The sequence below is a fragment of the Eptatretus burgeri genome, chromosome 12, assembly GCF_056783735.1.
Source record: "Eptatretus burgeri isolate ZD-2024b chromosome 12, Ebu_testis_v1, whole genome shotgun sequence".
NCBI lineage: Eukaryota > Metazoa > Chordata > Myxini > Myxiniformes > Myxinidae > Eptatretus > Eptatretus burgeri.
In genome coordinates this window covers 5,853,923-5,871,094 of record NC_140972.1, presented here as the reverse complement: position 1 = coordinate 5,871,094, position 17,172 = coordinate 5,853,923, and the positions used below count along the sequence as shown (strand labels likewise).

At 45.9% G+C, this 17,172-nt stretch overlaps 1 long non-coding RNA gene across 2 annotated transcripts in view; it reads left to right on the top strand.

The window, feature by feature from the left end:
* The first annotated feature begins 8,638 nt into the window (after window positions 1-8,638).
* Window positions 8,639-17,172, top strand: part of LOC147015019 (uncharacterized) — an 84,145-nt gene continuing 75,611 nt past the window's right edge. For both annotated transcript variants that reach the window (XR_015050096.1, XR_015050095.1), the window contains exons 1-2: window positions 8,639-8,834; window positions 8,944-9,051. This is a non-coding gene — a long non-coding RNA (uncharacterized LOC147015019). The remainder of the gene's footprint in view (window positions 8,835-8,943; window positions 9,052-17,172) is intronic.

Here is a 17,172-nt window from a genome sequence, read left to right as displayed (position 1 = left end):
CCAGCCCATATGGCACCTGTTCACCAAGTTTCATCGAAATCTGTTTGCTGGTTTGTGCTGTGGAGCCTCGCGTTGCAGACACACACACACACACACACACACACACACACACACACACACACACACACACACACACACACACACACACACACACACACACACACACACACAGAAAACCTGACAATAAGGGATATCTAGCAAATCCAATATATATATATATATATATGTATATATGTATATATATATATATGTATATATATATATATATATATATATATATATATATATATATATATATATATATATATATATATATATATATATATATATATATATATATATATATATATATATATATATATATATATATATATACATACATACATACATACAGTCATGCGCCGCTTTACGACGTTCCGGTCAACGACGGATCGCATATACGATGGTGGTCCCATAAGATTGTCATGGAGCTGAAAAATCCTATCACCGAGCGATGTCGTGGCGCTGCCAGTCGTATAAAAGTACAGAATAGCATATACAATTATGTACAGTACATAATACTTCATAATGATAAACAACAGTGTGGCCCCGTTATAATGCGATCGTTGAGGTCCATAAAATGTCATCGCGATAAAAGCAGGGTCGTGCTAAATCGGGATACAAGGAAATCGGCTTTCTAGCTGAACCAATGTTTGCACGTTTACCTTCCAGCAAGTAAATTGCCTTTGAATTGAAGAATTCCACGAATTAATCATTGTTGTTGCAGTCGAAATTAAAACGCAAATTTATTTTTGGTGAAGCTTTTTATGTTGTTAAAACATTCGCACTGTTCTGAAAATATATCACACAATTGACAGGTGCTCGTTTATTCATTTGTAAATTATAACATCGATGCAATGATTACGTATTTATAAAATCCAAACGCTATTTATTCACCTTTCTATAACCAATGCGAGAGGAGATTGTTAAGCAGCCGCGAACAACACCCATGGCCGTCATGAACAGCACAAAGGTAAAACTAACGTGTCTTCCGTCTCTCTTGGATGTGTGTTACAATTGCCGACAGTATTCAGAACAGTAACATGCTGTACAGGTTTGTAGCCGAGGAGCAATAGGCTACACCATCTAGCCTAGGTGTGTAGTAGGCTATACCATCTAGGTTTGTGTAAGTACACTATGAGGTTCGCACAATGACGACATCGCTTAACGCCGCATTTCTCAGAACGTATCCCCATCGTTAAGTGGCGCATTACTGTACATATATAAATATATATATATATATATATATATATATATATATATATATATATATATATATATATATATATATATATATATATATAAATATATATATATATTGTTGTGGTTGACCAAATTCACAAACCACCATTCAGGTCCCTTCGGTGAGATATCTCTGTAAGTATATGTGTAGTTAGGCCCAAACCCATTGTCTAGAGGGAATAAATGTCATTCATGCGTGCTGCGACTCTTCAGGATAGCCGTTTTTCTTTTACTATCTTTATTTTGGACCAGCCGCCATTATTACCACCACCAACCACGTCTCAACAGCCATCACAACAACAACCACCAACCACAACACCGCTTCACAATAACAACCACCAACCACAACGCCGCTTCACAATAACAACCACCAACCACAACACCGCTTCACCACAACCGCCACGACCTTTACCGTCACAACTCGCCACCATCGCATCCCCCACCATTCTCGCGCCACTTGTGGGCACCGATGCTGGACTCGTGTAGGGCGCGCACCGAGCAGCGTGTTCAAAAGCATCGCGGACTTTCCGAGAAAAACGGATCAAAAACGACTCACGCCCACTTTTGTTCCGTCCAATCGGTGAGCGAGGGGTGATTTGGCCCCGCCTCCAGGGCGTTGGAGGGCGGTCGCTATATGCAAATTCATGGATCAAAAAGCATTCACGCCCACTTTTCCTCGGGCCAATGGGGAGCCAGCAAGAGAGGTGAAAGGTCGGAGGCAGAGGGTCAAAGATGAAAGAGCGAAGCCACGGGGCTTATAAAAACGACTGCGTTCGTCAGACAAGTTGAGTGAGAGGAGTAAGAGGGGGCAGTTGGGAGTTCACGGAGTCGGAGTGAAGAGGACGGAGCTGTGGAGAGGCGGCGAAGGCGGTTGAAGGGGTGCTCGCGTCGGATTCGGGGAACTACGGAGGGAGAGGCCGGCGGCGCGACCGAGGTCGTGGTGGAGACGCTCGTCGCGGGACCCGAGATTTTGTGAAATCCTCCTTTCCCCGAGCATCAGCAACCCCCTCCTGTTTCCCCCCGGCTTGAGATAGTGCGACAAAAGGGGGCCCCCTTCCCACCCCCTACCAGACACTGTCCGCGAGGCCCGCGGAGTTGAGGAACCACCGCCACTTCGCATCTCATCATCAGACGGGTAGGCCCGACACGGTCTCGGCCCCAGGCCCGCCTACCCCCTCATCCTGGAGGGTGGTTCTCTTTTCTTTTGCTTTGGGAATATGTGTTGTCGGCGCCGTCTGTGAAGTAAAATTGTATAAGTGTTGCCGAGTGCCCGGTAGTCGGATAGATCTGCATTGTTGCATTTGCTTTTTGTCTTCTTCTTTTACATGTGCTTTTGGTGGAATTGTATATGTGTGCTTTCCGTTCATCGCGAAATAAATGTGCTTATTGTCGAACTGTTTTCCCGCTTCGCTTCGTCATTTCTTTCATTGAATCCCCATCTTGCTTCACGTAAAGGGTTGGTCGTGGGCTAAGACGCCCGATAATTAATCGAACCGTCGAGGCTGACGAATAACACCGCTCGGTTATCCCGATAGTACGGAACGGGTCGCTTAAGTGGCCCGTGTCCGAAGTCGACCTGCGGCGAGGTGCGATCGCCCGGTCTACCCTCCGTGTGGGTACTTAGGTAGGTCGAATTTGGCGAGCAACCCTATCCCACGCGGGGGCTGATTGGCTCGATCGCGGTGAGACCGAAAGGTCCACCCGTGACTGGTTCCCGGCGTTAGTCCGAGAGGGTCATGACTGGATTGTCCGTCCGGTGGGCGACGTGCCGCGATTCAAGTTACGTGGCCGTCAGCACGCCGGCGGGCGTGAATCAGCAACAATATATATACATATATATATATATATATATATATATATATATATATATATATATATATATATATATATATATATATATATATATATATATATATATATATATATATATATACATACATACACAGAGCCTGGCGTTGGCACAGTGGTTAGGGCAGCGGCTTGGGATCCAAAAGGTCCCGAGTTCAAGCCCCGTTGGGCCACTGAATTAATACACCAGGGGGTTGACTCAGCCTGTCATCCTTCCGAGGTCGGCGAAATGAGTACCAGTGTACTGGGCCGGTGTTTACCCCGTTTAAAATCGGTGTGCCATATCCCTGTGTCGTAAGAGGCGACCAGGGTTGCGTCAGGAAGGGCATCCGGCGTAAAACATGTGCCAAATCACTATGCGGATCATACGGATGATCCGCTGTGGCGACCCCGAACAGGAGCAACCGAAAGAAGAGAAGATATATATATTGTTGCGAATTCGCGCCCGCCGGCGTGCGAGCGGCCACGGAACTCGAATCGCGGCACCTCGCCAACCGGACGGACAATTCTGTCGTGACCCTCTCGGACTAACGTCGGGAACTAGTCACGGATGGGCATTTCGGCCTCACCACGATCGTGCCAATTGGCCCCCCGCGTGGGATAGGGTTGTTCGCCAAATTCGACCTACCTAAGTACCCACATGGAGGGTAGACTGGGCGATCGCACCTCGCCGCAGGTCGACTCCGGACACGGCCACTTAAGCGACCCGTTCCGTACTATCGGGATAACCGAGCGGTGTTATCGTCGACCTTGACGGTTCCGATTAATTATCGGGTATATTAAGCCCACTACCAACCCTTTACGTGAAGCAAGATGGAGATTCAATTAAAGAAAAGACGAAGCGAAACGGGAAAAACAGTTCAACATAATGCACATTTATTCCGCGGCACACGGAAAGCACACATATACAATTACAACAATTATGCACCATAAGCAGATGTTACAAAAGAAACACAACAATGCAGATCTACTACCGACTACGCGAGCACACGGCAACACTTACACAGTTTTACTTTACAGACGACGCCGACAACACATATACTCAAAAGCAAAAGAAAAGGGCCACCCTCAAAGACAAGGGGGCAGAGACGGGGCCTGTGGGCCGCGAGACCGGGTGGAGCCTACCCGTGTCTTGTGATGAGCCGCAAATGTCGCGGCGGTGCCCTGACTCCGCGCTCCTTCGCGGGTTTCGTTGGCACTGCTTGGAGTGGGGTGGGAACGGGGCCCCCTTTTCGCACTATCTCAGCGCGGGGGTGGGAAGAAGGGGGGAATTGTTGATGCTCTGTGGAAAGAGGATAGCTGGCTTGCTTGGGTCCCGCGACGAGCGACTCTGCTGCGACCTCGTCGCCGACCGCCGTCTTCCTTGCCTCGGACCCGAGGTATCCGGTCCCCTCCGCAATTCTCCTCAGCCGACTGCCTCCAACCCTTCTCCAACTCAAACTCCAACTCCTCTCCAACTCCGACTGCCTCCAACTGCCTCCGACCCAAAACTCTCAACTCTTCTCCAACTCGCCTTGACCGAAAAACTCTGACTGAATTCGCCCCGTGCTCGGCGCTTTATAGTGGTGTAGGAGAACCCATATGCAAATTTCTGGATCAGAACGAGCTCGGGGGTGGAGCCACGCTCGCCCATTGGACGGAGAAAAAGGGGCGTGAATCTCCCCTGATCCTCGAATTTGCATATATCGATTCTACTCCGACGCACCTGGAGGCGGGGTCAAATCGCCCTGCGCTTGCTGATTGGACGGATCAGAAGTGGGCGTGTATCATTCCTGATCCGACTTCTCCTCGGAAAGGCCGCACTTTGTACCTGCGGCTCGGCGCGCGCCCTGTACGAGCCCAGGACAGCCTGACGCTCGGTGCCCACAAGCAGTGCGGGAATGGCCGCAGAAGGAGAGGTGAAGGTGGTGGAGGGTCTAAAGTGGCAGTCCATGGCCATGGCGACGTTTGGAATGGCGGTGATGCGATGTTTGCGGGAGCGAGTTGTGAAGGTAAAGGTCTGGCTGTTGGCGTTGTTGTTGTTGTGAAGCGGCGTTGCGGTTGGTGGTTGTTGTGTGATGGCGGTTGAGACGTGGTTGGTTCAAAATAAAGATAGAACAGAAAAACGGCTATCTTAAAGGGTCGCAGCCCGAATGAATCACATTTATTCCCTCTAAACAACGGGTTTGGGACTAACTACACATGTACTTACAGAGATATCTCACATACGGGACCTGAATGGTGGTTTGCGAATTTCCTCAACCGTAACACTATATATACATGAAATCACAATAATGGCCTGGCCTAGTGGGGCCCCCATCAACCTGTCATCACACAAATACATAATGTGTGTGTGTGTATGTATGTATATATGTATATATATATATATATATATATATATATATATATATATATATATATATATATATATATATATATATATATATATATATATATATATATATTGTTGCAGGCCGGGGTCCGGTGGCGAGAACGAGCATGATGTGAGGAAAGTTGCGTCGTCTCCCACCAGACTCCTGGAATTGTAGCCCGTCGCTCACGGATAATTCCATGACACGGTGGGTCGCTTAACCTACCGTGGACACCCATACCTCCACCGCGTGGCGTAGGGTCTTTTTGTCGAGAATCAATTTACCTAATTTACCATGCGGTTTCGACAACCGGGGAACCACGCCCTCGGTACGCCTTGCCCGAACCGGACTACTCTACCAACTACAGTAGAGTACGAACTACCAACTCCGGATTGGATGCAGCCGAGCAGAACTGCCAAGAACGTACCAGCCAGAATGAACAGATAATTATCGGGGATAAAGACCTGGCTAAACTCAGATCCGAACCATGCTGAACCAATGAAGGAAAAGACGAAAACTAACTGGGAACATTTCTACAATCATTTATTTACAATCAACTTGCAAACGAAGGACACAGAGCAGACTTATCGCGAGAATACAAGTAACATTTACAATGATCAAAGCACTTATGCAGTACTACTTACCAGATGGTGCCACACACTCAGACGTACACTCAGACTAAATAAACCCAGATGAATGGCAAAGGACTTTCGTAGCCAGGGAGGGAGTGAACTGAGGTTGCAGTTCTTTTGGTACCTGAGTTTCGGGGAAAGGGATGCTCCGTGGTGCGGCGCCTTACAATGGTCGCGCAGCTTGGCCCAGAGCCGCACGTGTGGAGTTCGTGTGTGCGCGGAGGAACCCGGATGGAGAGTGCGGAGTCGAAGGTATGAACTGGGCTTGAAAGTGTGGAAGAGCAGGTGGAGTTCCCGACGCTTGATGTCGTAGGGTAGACCAGTCACAAACAGTGTGCAAACCTTTCTTGGCTTCGCGATGTGGGATCCAAGGCATCCAGGATCATTGGGTATCTCCCGCGATGAGGCTGAGTCTTTGGATCTCTCACTCTCTCCCTCTCAACGAACTCTCCAACTCACCCACACCCTCTCAAGACGACTCGCTTTCCAGCTCGCCCTCTCTGAACGAATGTTCTAGTTTTGTATTTTAAATTAATTTTCTGAAATTTGTGGAAATTGTTTTTCACTTGGAAGTTGTGGGTTACAATGTGTAAATGAAGGTGGTGTGTATATGAATATATTTCTTTCTATACATGTGTGTGTATATATATATATATATATATATATATATATATATATATATATGTATGTATATATATATATATATATATATATATATATATATATATATATATATATATATATATATATATATATATATATATATATATATATATATATATATATATATATATATATATATATATATATATATATATATATGAACACATGTATATAAAGAAAGACCCACCTACATCTCTCACCTGAGAATGGAGGGAACAGCCAATCAGCTCTCACCTAATCAACTACACCCAGGTGACTCGGATTATTTTAATGATTGACCCCTCCCATGCTCCTCTAGTTTAGCACTTACCTTGCGTAAGTCTTCTTGGGTTGCTTTATGCAGCTACTTTGACTGGAGGAGCATGGGAGGGGTCAATTATATATATATATATATATATATATATATATATATATATATATATATATATATATATATATAAACATATATATATACACACACATATTGTTGCGAATTCGCGCCCGCCGGCGTGCGATCGGCCGCTCGACTCAAATGGCGCCGCCTCGCCCACCGGAACGGACAATTCAGTCGTGACCCTCTCGGAACAACGCCGGGAGCTAGTCACGGGTGGGGGTTTAACCTCACCACGATTGTGCCAATTGCCCACCCGCGCAGGATAAGGTTGCTCGCCAAATTCTATCTACCTAAGTACCTGCGCGAATGGTCGACCGGGCGATCGTACCACGCCACAGGCCGACTCCGGACACGAACCGCTTAAGCAGTCCATTCCGTGCTGCAGTGATAACCGAGCAGTGTTATCGTCTGCCTTGACGGTTCTGATTAATTACCAGGATATTGCACCCACTACAAACCCCTTACGTGATGCAAGATGGAAATTCAAACGAAGGAAAGGACGCAGCGAAACGGGGAACAAGTTCACACAGATCAGCACGGAAGGCACGTATTTACAGTCACAATAATCAAAATGCACATATAAAGCAAAGGAAGGGTTAAAACCGAATACGCGTCCACACGGCAACACTTCAACAGTTCTACTTGTCGGACAGGCGCCACCCACAGTCATTTACACAAACCCAAAGAAAAGAAAGGACTTCCCTTGGTGCGGCCATCAAGTCCTCCTCCCACGACCTCCACTCCGAGCTCCGTCTCCTTTGCCGTCCTCCACTGCCGACCCGACCAGACTCGACGACACAGCTCGACTTCAACGAGCTCCTTGGGCTCCGCGAGTTCCACGAGCTCCTCGGGCTCCGTGAGTTCCACGAGCTCCACACCGACGCAGAGACACTCGACCATGACGACATAGCTCGGCGATGTTCCAACAACGACTTCAGACGGAGGCGAGTTTCACGAGTCAGGGAGAGAGCGAGAGGAAGAGGGAGGGCACAGGAAGAGGGAGAGAGCGCGCCCCGCCCGTGTCCGACTTTTATAGCGCAGGGCTCCACCCTCTACTCCGCCCGGTTTTCGGCTCCACCCTCCTTCGAGAGGGTTCTCGAAAAGGGGCGTTCCTTCACCCCGACCGCCTCACGCTGTCCATCCACCAATCGGCGGCGAGCCGCTCTTCCCCCCCTTCCCTCACACCAAGCGCGGGGAAGAATGGCGGGAAAAGCCCACCAGCATCGTTGGCGGTTTTGTTCATTTGAAATCAAAGATAGAGAAAGAAAAACGACTAACTGGAGGATCGCAGCCCGAATGGATCACATAAATTCCCTCTATACAACGGGTTTGGGCTAACTACACATGTACCTATCGAGATATCTCACCTGAGGGCCCTTTATGGTTTACTGTGAATTTCCACAGCCGTAACTATATATATATATATATATATTGGAAGGTCTGTCGTTTTCATTGCCATACCCTTCCATTGAGCAGCTGTTGAAGGAAAGTCCATCCCTGGGGTCCTAAGCTTTTTCATGGTGCGTGCTTCACTGCAAAGCAAAATCCATAACCCCATGCGACACACACTATCTCGGCATCGATGGATATATCACAAGGGGCATCTCTCAGCCAGCGATTGGTGCGATGCGTCAACATATTCATCGCGCTGTGAAAAGTTCCAGGTCGACCTATCGGTGCACAAGGGTATGCAGCAGTTGCAATTGTGTTTGACTTCATTGATCGCGGTGTTTGGACGTATCAAATGTGCTCTATCGGGGTACATGCATTGTAATGTGATGATTTAATGCTGCAGCCCTACGTCGCCGAACTCTATTCGTGGAACACTGTGAGGTGTGCACGAGCAAGCCATCGCAGGACAACGGCGCATTGTCAACAGAGCGCAACACCTGCTGCTATGTAGGTATGCGGGCCAGCAACCTTCCTCCATAGCAGTGTGTGGACTCTTCTTTGTGTGCCCTCTCATCTCACTGTTGTTCATTTCCGTTTTACTTCAACTCCACAAGCTCTCCTTTAATTATGATTTTGACTCATCATTTTACACCAATAACCCTGTGCTCTATCATACGGAAAATACCAACGTTGAATAAAGGTCGAATATCTGATTTAATTCCATGATACTCCTAGTACTGGCAGCACAGCCAGGTGGAGGTGCCCACATTCTCCTCTAAGCTGTCTCGCCTGGGTTTGAATCCCGACCCGACTATATAAACTGTCATCCCAGTGTTTCACAGGCAGGGTGATTCATCAACGTGTGCGCCGTCCCTCGGATGGACATCAAACTGTCCCGTCTGCCAGCATTAGTTGGTGGACATGAAAGATCCCCACAGTGTCCTTTGCAAAGAGTAGGTGAGCTATCACCGGCGGCACCCTGAACAAATTCCAAAATTTCTGCTCTTAACTACTGCTGGGAAGGCAATGGCAAACCACCCAGTATAACCCTTGCCAAGAAACAGCTTCGGCAGCACCAATGCTTTGTAACAGAGTATAGTACATTGTAATCATAAATATGGTTCTATGATAAGGATTTAGAAGATTAATTATTTAATTAGTTCCACACTTTTTATATATTTTGAGTTGTGTGGAGGGAATGAAACTGCAGTTTTATCTAGCCTCTTGGCAAATTCCTAGTTCCTATAATTAGTATGAAAACAAATTTTAAATGTCACAAATGCTTTGAGCGTGTAGGCGAATGGGGTGTGACAAGATAGTTTATTTAATATGTTGTGTGTTCACATTATATCAATACATAGAGCAATACCTTTGGACAGAGCATGATTCATCCATCAAAAACAATCCCGTGATCGGCGTCCATGCAATCCTCCCTTGGGTATGGCTTCTAAAAGGATACTAAACGGATACCTGCATGTAAAGCAAGCGATACCAGACCCCTGGTGGTGAATTTCAAAAGGTCAGGATCTAATGCTTGGCATTCCTGCAGCCTGAGCCGAAGGTTTTCCCAGAGGAGTGCTGATTTGCATTTGCATTCCTGTTGTAAGCAAGCGGAAGAATGCGGCGGGCACAAGTTCGTTTTGCTGCTGTGGACTAACAAATCACTGTGCTCGATGGAAATGAAATAAGAGCAAAACAAATCGAGTAAATGCTTCCAGTGAAGCTAAATTGGGTGGGCTGATGAGTTAAACAGCACTCTCTCTATATTTAAAAGCCCTGTGAGGTTATGGTTACGTAATTATGCAGACCAGACGATCAATTTTCATTATTTGGGACGGTGTTGTGACAAATAAATGAAATAAATTGTGGCTTTTAAGGCAACGATACTTTTTGCTGCAATGAATGAGATACCAACAAGTAATTACCTCCACCACCAAAGGTGGACGGAGGTTATGTTTTCACCCCCTGTCTGTCTGTCTGTTTGTTTGTTTGTTTGTCTTTATATGAGTACAATATATCAAAAAGTTGTGGACAGATTTAGACGAAACTTGTTGGACGGGTTGGGTGCGTGACAAAGACGAATTGATTAGATTTTGGTGAAGATCCAGATCCAGACACGATAATTTTTTTTTTCTTTTTCAAGTGATTCGTCACCATTCACAGATGAGGCCAAAAACGATATGTAGCATGATATTTCAAAAGGTTGTGGACGAGTTATGGCAAAACTTGGTGGATGAGTTGGGTAGGTGACAAGAACAGGCCGATTCAATTTCGGTTGAGGTCCAGATCCAGATCTGGCCTATTGGTGGGATAAAAAATCTAAACTGTTCAGCCTGTGGAGGTATGCACTCAACCAAGTGCCCTTCTCGTTTGAAAATGTTTCATTTCTAGATGCAGCACTAAATGTGATTTCGAATGCAATTGTGGTTTATCATCTAACTTTGGAACCAGTTAAAGTTTCCTCCTTAAAATAGTTTTTGTTTTTGTCTCTCCACAATCTCCCCCCTTTTTATTTTTTTAAAATTATTTTTATTAAATAAAGTCATGGCTCATGGAGGACTGGAAATGGATGAGTCCCGAACCTTTTCCTTACCTTATTGTGAGTCTAAAAGTTTTCTTCGATCCACAGCCAGCACGCTACACGGTCTAAAGAGATATGTGTAATGGGAATTCGACTTGCTCTCGTTTCGCACAATCCATAACCAAGAAGCGGGTACACTAATTGGCAGCAATGATGTAAAGAGGGTTTTGCGTTTAACTTTAAGATAATCCAATTGGAAAGTATTCTGAAAAATTTGGAACAACACCTTTGCGAGTTGTCGGCACTACGTCAATGCGCATGTGATGTCTTATTTAGAGAATGAGGATTTGTGGATTGGAAGCAAATTTATTTTTGTACAGGGTGTAGGTTACAATTTACCACTCGTGAAACAGATGCCTTTGGAAAACACAATTTACACGACGCTGAAGCATTGGCTTGCCTTTAAGTATGTTGCTTCAATTAAGGTTTTTCGATTTGCAAATGTTTTCCTTGCAAAGGATTTATTCTGTAAAAGGCAAAATACTCTGGAATATTCTATTGCTCTTGGAGTTGCTTCATCACAAAATTGATCAAGCTGTGATACTGAGCTCCCCTGCAGATGGGAGCACAGCTGGAGGCCGTCCGTGCATGATATACAGGTGGTGCGTTTTATGACGAAATTTGTCTGAGGATGTACGGATATACAGGTGGCGTGTTTTCATTCAAAGGTCTGGGTCTGCATTTGAAAGATGTTGCGGTCCTCGAAACATGACGTGTTTTATCGAGACATAATTTGAGATGGATGATTAGACCTAACCGTTTAAAGCACATCGAGGTTGTTAAATGTAAATACAATGAGCGATGAATAAGAATCGATGTAATTTATGGAGTTTAACATATAGTCGGCTCCAGATGGACATGACACAACAAGCTATTCGATTATAAGGAATAATGAACACCTACAAAGGCATAATACATGTCAACGTCATGACAGTTATAGGATTTACAAAGATCATTATTGCTTTATTCAATTTTGCCATGAATGGTGAAAGAAAGATTTCATTGTCCCTTGGCAGAGGTAGGACAAGGTTCACAAAGAGATGATGGAAGACGAATGAGTCACCGACCTTCTTGCAGTGAATGAACACCAGGCCCTACACCTCTTGGTTATAGCAAGAATTGTATCGTACATTCATACTCCGATAAGAGTGTGTGGTGTGAATCATCAGTTCCATATTTCGACGATGAGGCACAATTCATGACCTTATACAAATCAAGGTTTCCAGTGGCATAAGCATGCTGAAGAAAGACTTGGCAGAACAAAATGTCATCTTGCTGTACAAAATATCCAAACTTGCAGATAAGTAAAGGTACCTGCAAAGTTACTTGTGAAGTTACCACCACCATTACCTGTGAACGTTTACAACAAAATCCAGCGTGTAAATGTTTTGTGCGCTGTCAACATAGCAATTCTAGCACGAGAGCTATACCTGGCTGTCGTGCACAAACTTTTTTGTCCAAGAAAGAAGTGATTATTTTTGCACTAATTTTTCTGTTCTCCGATGATTGTGTGAAATTGCTTTCTATGCAGTAATTGTTTCTGGGTTAATGAAGGTCATATATTCCATGGGAATTAAAAATGATGCTTTGAAAGATTGGCATTGATCTACCAAAACATCGCAAGCAAGCTGATTAGGCAATGTGCCAAACCCAGGAATTGTGGAAAAAAAGAAAAGAAAGTGTTTCACTGTCCAAGGTGAAGGAAATTATTTTGTATCAAAGTCTTTCCTGATGAATATTGTAACGAAATAATAAATGTTCTATCAAAAATTTTTTTTTGTTAATAAATATACAGCATTTTTATCGACTTCAAAAACCCAAATAATTTCAATGAATACAGCATGATATTAACCAATCAGATTGCCCTTCTTCACACTCTCCGATCGTTCCAAGATGGTGACGCCCAAGTTGCAGCGTGTTCGTCACATCCTGCAGGGTGAATGTGGGCAAATTACAAGGTTTCCTGATGTTTCTTTGAGTACAATCTGTGAGTGCATGAATATCTGGATACTGTTGGATGGGTTAGGAAAATAAGATGCTTTACAATTTGAGTGTACAGTGTGAGACTGCTGGTTATCATTGGCAGAAGTGTTACCAGCAGTTCACTGACAGGTAAAGGATAGAAGAGGACCTGAGGTGTAAAGCTAAAGGGAGTTTACGACCTGCAAACATCGAAACAGATCTTTCTACCACTCCACTGAGACATCACCCAAGAAATGTAGAATTTTTAAATTTTTTTGAAAACAATGTCGAGGCTCGTATGAGAGCTCACACACAAAACGTACAACACAGGGAGCAGGAGACAAGGAAAGGAAGGAAGGAGAGGGAAGGAAAAAACAGTGTGGAACAGAGACGAGATCTGTGGAAGGGTAGAGGGATGGGATGGGGTACACAGGGTAAACAAGATGGACACTTCAGGGACTTTCAGGTCCTCATACTACAGGGACTTTCAGGAAGGAAAGCAGGGAATTTGAAGGTGTTTAGGGTGGATTAATGTGGGTAGAAAAGATCGTGATTTTGGATGGGGAAAGATGAGAGATGTTGGTGAACAGCTGTTTTGAAGACCTGGAGGGAAGAGTGGGATTGAAGAGAGTGTGGGAGTTTGTTCCAAAGGTGGGGAAAAAGAGGAATGAAAGAGTGAAGGTGAGCAGTGATTCGTGATTTTGGTAGTTTTACGAGAAGGGGGTTGCTGGCGGGCCTTGAGCGCCCTGTGGAAATATTGGGTTGGGGGGGAGGGGACATATCTCAAACAGAGCAGGGTGGGCAAGGCTGGAGTGGAGACAGTAGAAGACTGAAAGACCACCAATCTGCCTGCGGTGAGAGTGAAAGACCCAAAGACTCAACCTCATTGTAGGAGATACCAATGATCAAAAATGCCTTGGTTTCCACAGCGTGAATCCGAGAAAGCTGAGAGGCGGGCGCACCAGCGCAGAGGGGAGAGAATTACGACATCCGACTGCGGATGAAAGCTTTGTATGTGGTCAGGACCTCAGCTGTGCCAAGGAAGGACTTTACATGACGGAGGATGCTCAGTCGGGTGACTGGCTTTGGAGGCCAGCGTGGAAATGTGGCTTTCCCAGGAAAGATCGTGGCAGATAGTGAGACCCAGAAGCTTGAATGAAAGGATTTATTAAAGAGGATTGTTGAGAAAGTAGCTGCGGGGGGAGGGGTTCCAGATGGTCCTTTCGGGGAGACATAGTGAGAGTGTCAGACTTGTCAGGATTGAAAGACATGTTTCACGTGTTGGACCAGCTTGTGATTTTATCCAGATCTGCAGAGCATGAAGAGGCTGCTGCTTGCCGATCTGAGGGATGACAGATGGTGCAGCAGAGAATGGAGTCATCAGCAAAGAAATACAGAGGATTTTCCAGAGTCAGAGAGATCATTGATGAATACCATTAAAAGAAAACTGCCTTGAAGAACTCCAGCCTGGACATGAAGAGAGGATGAGAGAACTCCATTAAGTACCACACATTGGCTGCGACAGGAGAAGAAGTCTGTGAGCCATGAGTGAAGATGGCCTTGGATACCATTGGAAGAGAGTTTAGTGAGCAGGGCAGTGTGCCAGACCTTGTCAAAAGCACACGATATGTCTCAGGAGATGGCTCTGATTTCATGTCTGGCATTGAGGATCTCCATCCATTGTTGGGAGAGCAGAAGCAGCATATCCAGGGAAGTGTGACCTGTTCTGAATCCAAATTGATGATCTGTAATCAAGCCATTGGGGAAGAGGAAGGATTTAATGTCTCAAGTGATGATGGATTCCAAAACCTTTGTGATGATTAGGAGAAGGCTGATTGGTCTGCAGTTGCAGGGATCTGTTTTTGCACCTTTTTATGCAGGGTGGTAATGTTTGCTGATTTCCAAGCAAATGGCAGATGGCCTTGAGCAAATGAGAGGGTGAATAGAACAGAGAGAGGGTGAGCAAGAGCAGAGGAGCAGGTTTTTAGGACACGTGGGCTGATGCCATCTGGTTGAAGAATCTGAGTCGAGGTTTGACAGCAAACTCTCCACCTTGTCAGGAGAAAAGGACACAGAGTCCAGGGACAGTTGGGGGATAAGGTGGGTACAGAAAGTGATTGGTTTGGGACAAAATATTTAGAAGCAATCACAGAGTTTAGGCTTTCAGCCTTTTCATGTGCAGTGTCAGCTGTGCAGCCATTTAAGGTAAGGGGGGATGGAGGGGGAACATACACCAGAAACAGACTTAAGTAGATGCTACCAGGATTTGGAGGATGGAGGCAGGTTTGAGAGTTCAGACTTAAGATTAGAAAGATGTTTTCTGGTTCTCCTGAGGGTAGACACACGCTTGTTCTGAGCTTTGTGGAAGGAACTGAGTTTGCCTTCAGTCGGATTTGCCTTCCATGACGTGAAGGCAAGTTAATTCAGGACAACTGCCTCACCACAAGCTTCAGTGTACCATGGGCTATTGGACAACTGAAGGTGAGATGGGATAAATCTGTGCATGAGAGAGAGAAAGTTTCTTTGAAAAAATTCCCAGGATGAGTTTATGTCGGAGCAAGTTGAGATGGGAGACGAATCTCGAAGTTTGATGGTTGCTTGAAGCCCCTGCTGGTTGGCCTGAGTAAAATGGCAGACTAGACGACACTGAGGTGGCTCTCTAATAACAGCCAGAGAGATGTCTACTTTTACAAGCATGTGGTCAGATGAACCAATTGGAGCAGAGGAAGAACAGCAGATATTTTCAGGTGAATTGGTCAAAATCGGATCCAGAAGAGATGGAAGTACCATTGACAGATCTGGGTCGGGAAGTTGGCATATTGAGTCGGTCCCAATGAGTCACAGAAGTCTTTTGCTGAAGTGCCATGGCAGGTGAGAGAGGTACCCACATCCAGCTGACTGGCATGACGACAATTGAAGTCACCACAAATGAGGAAGAGAGAGTTCGGATGAGAGGATTGAAGTTGGTTCATGTTTTCGGAGAGCGAGATGTATATGGAGTCATCACTGTTTGGTGGACGGTACAACACAGGTGGGAATGGAGGGGAAGCCGTAGCCAGAGGTATTCATGGGGATGTGGAGCCGAGGGCAGTACATGGTGAGTGAGGAATAGAATCTTTGATGAGGAGAACAAATCCGCCGCCAGTACGAGGCTCAGTTTTGTCATACCAGAGGAGAGAGTAACCAGGGAGAGATACTCGGGAGTCAGAGATGTCTTGAAGGAGGAAAGTTTCTGTTAAGCAGATTATGTCTGGCTTGTCAGTCACAACCTGTACGGAAAGATCTGTCAGTTTGAGCTAAGTCCCTGGATGTTTGAGGTTCACACTGTTAAGGAAGAGGGAGGGGAGGTGGTTTTGGGTGCAGGGGATGGGATGGGGAGGGTGGGATGATGTAGGAGGGTGGGGGAGGTAAGGAGAGTTGTTGAAAGAGTGTGGGGGAGTGCAGAAGAGCCAGGGGAGAGGGCCGGATGAGGAAGAGAAAAGGCTCGGTGGTGATGCGTTGAGGTACAGTGGGGAGTAATAAGAGGGGGCAGAGGGCAGTTGAAGATTGGGGGGTGGAGTGATGAGATTGAAGAGAGAGGGTGGGGGGTAAGGAGGCAGCTTTGTGGATTTGAGGGGGCAACTTTGGGAAGGGGGAGTGAGGGGGAAGATTTGAGGGAGAAGGGTGACGGGGGAGTTTTTGAGAAAGGTGAGAGGGAGGCTTGGAGGGGGAGTGTGAAGGTTGCTTTGAGAGGGAGGGGAGACGATGAGAGCAGGCACGGCCAAGGTGCAGGAGGGGAGAGGGGAAGGATGAGACTTGGTAGAAGTATGGTGAAGAAGGGAGTGGGCAGGGGGAGGTACAAGAAATGAGGGGTTGGGAAGAGGGAGAGGTGTGCGAAGATGAAGGAAGGAGCATGTTTGTGGTGATGAGTGTACTGATTGAGAGTGAGGTATCTGTTTGGTGAGAATGAAGCCCACAGATGTTAGAACATCACACAGTTTGGGACATCAGAGGAGGAGCTGATAATGAAGCAGAAGACAGTGAAGAGGTGCCATTTTGTTCCGATTTTGTTCAAACATGCCACAAGCACAGTACATGGTGGCGTACACA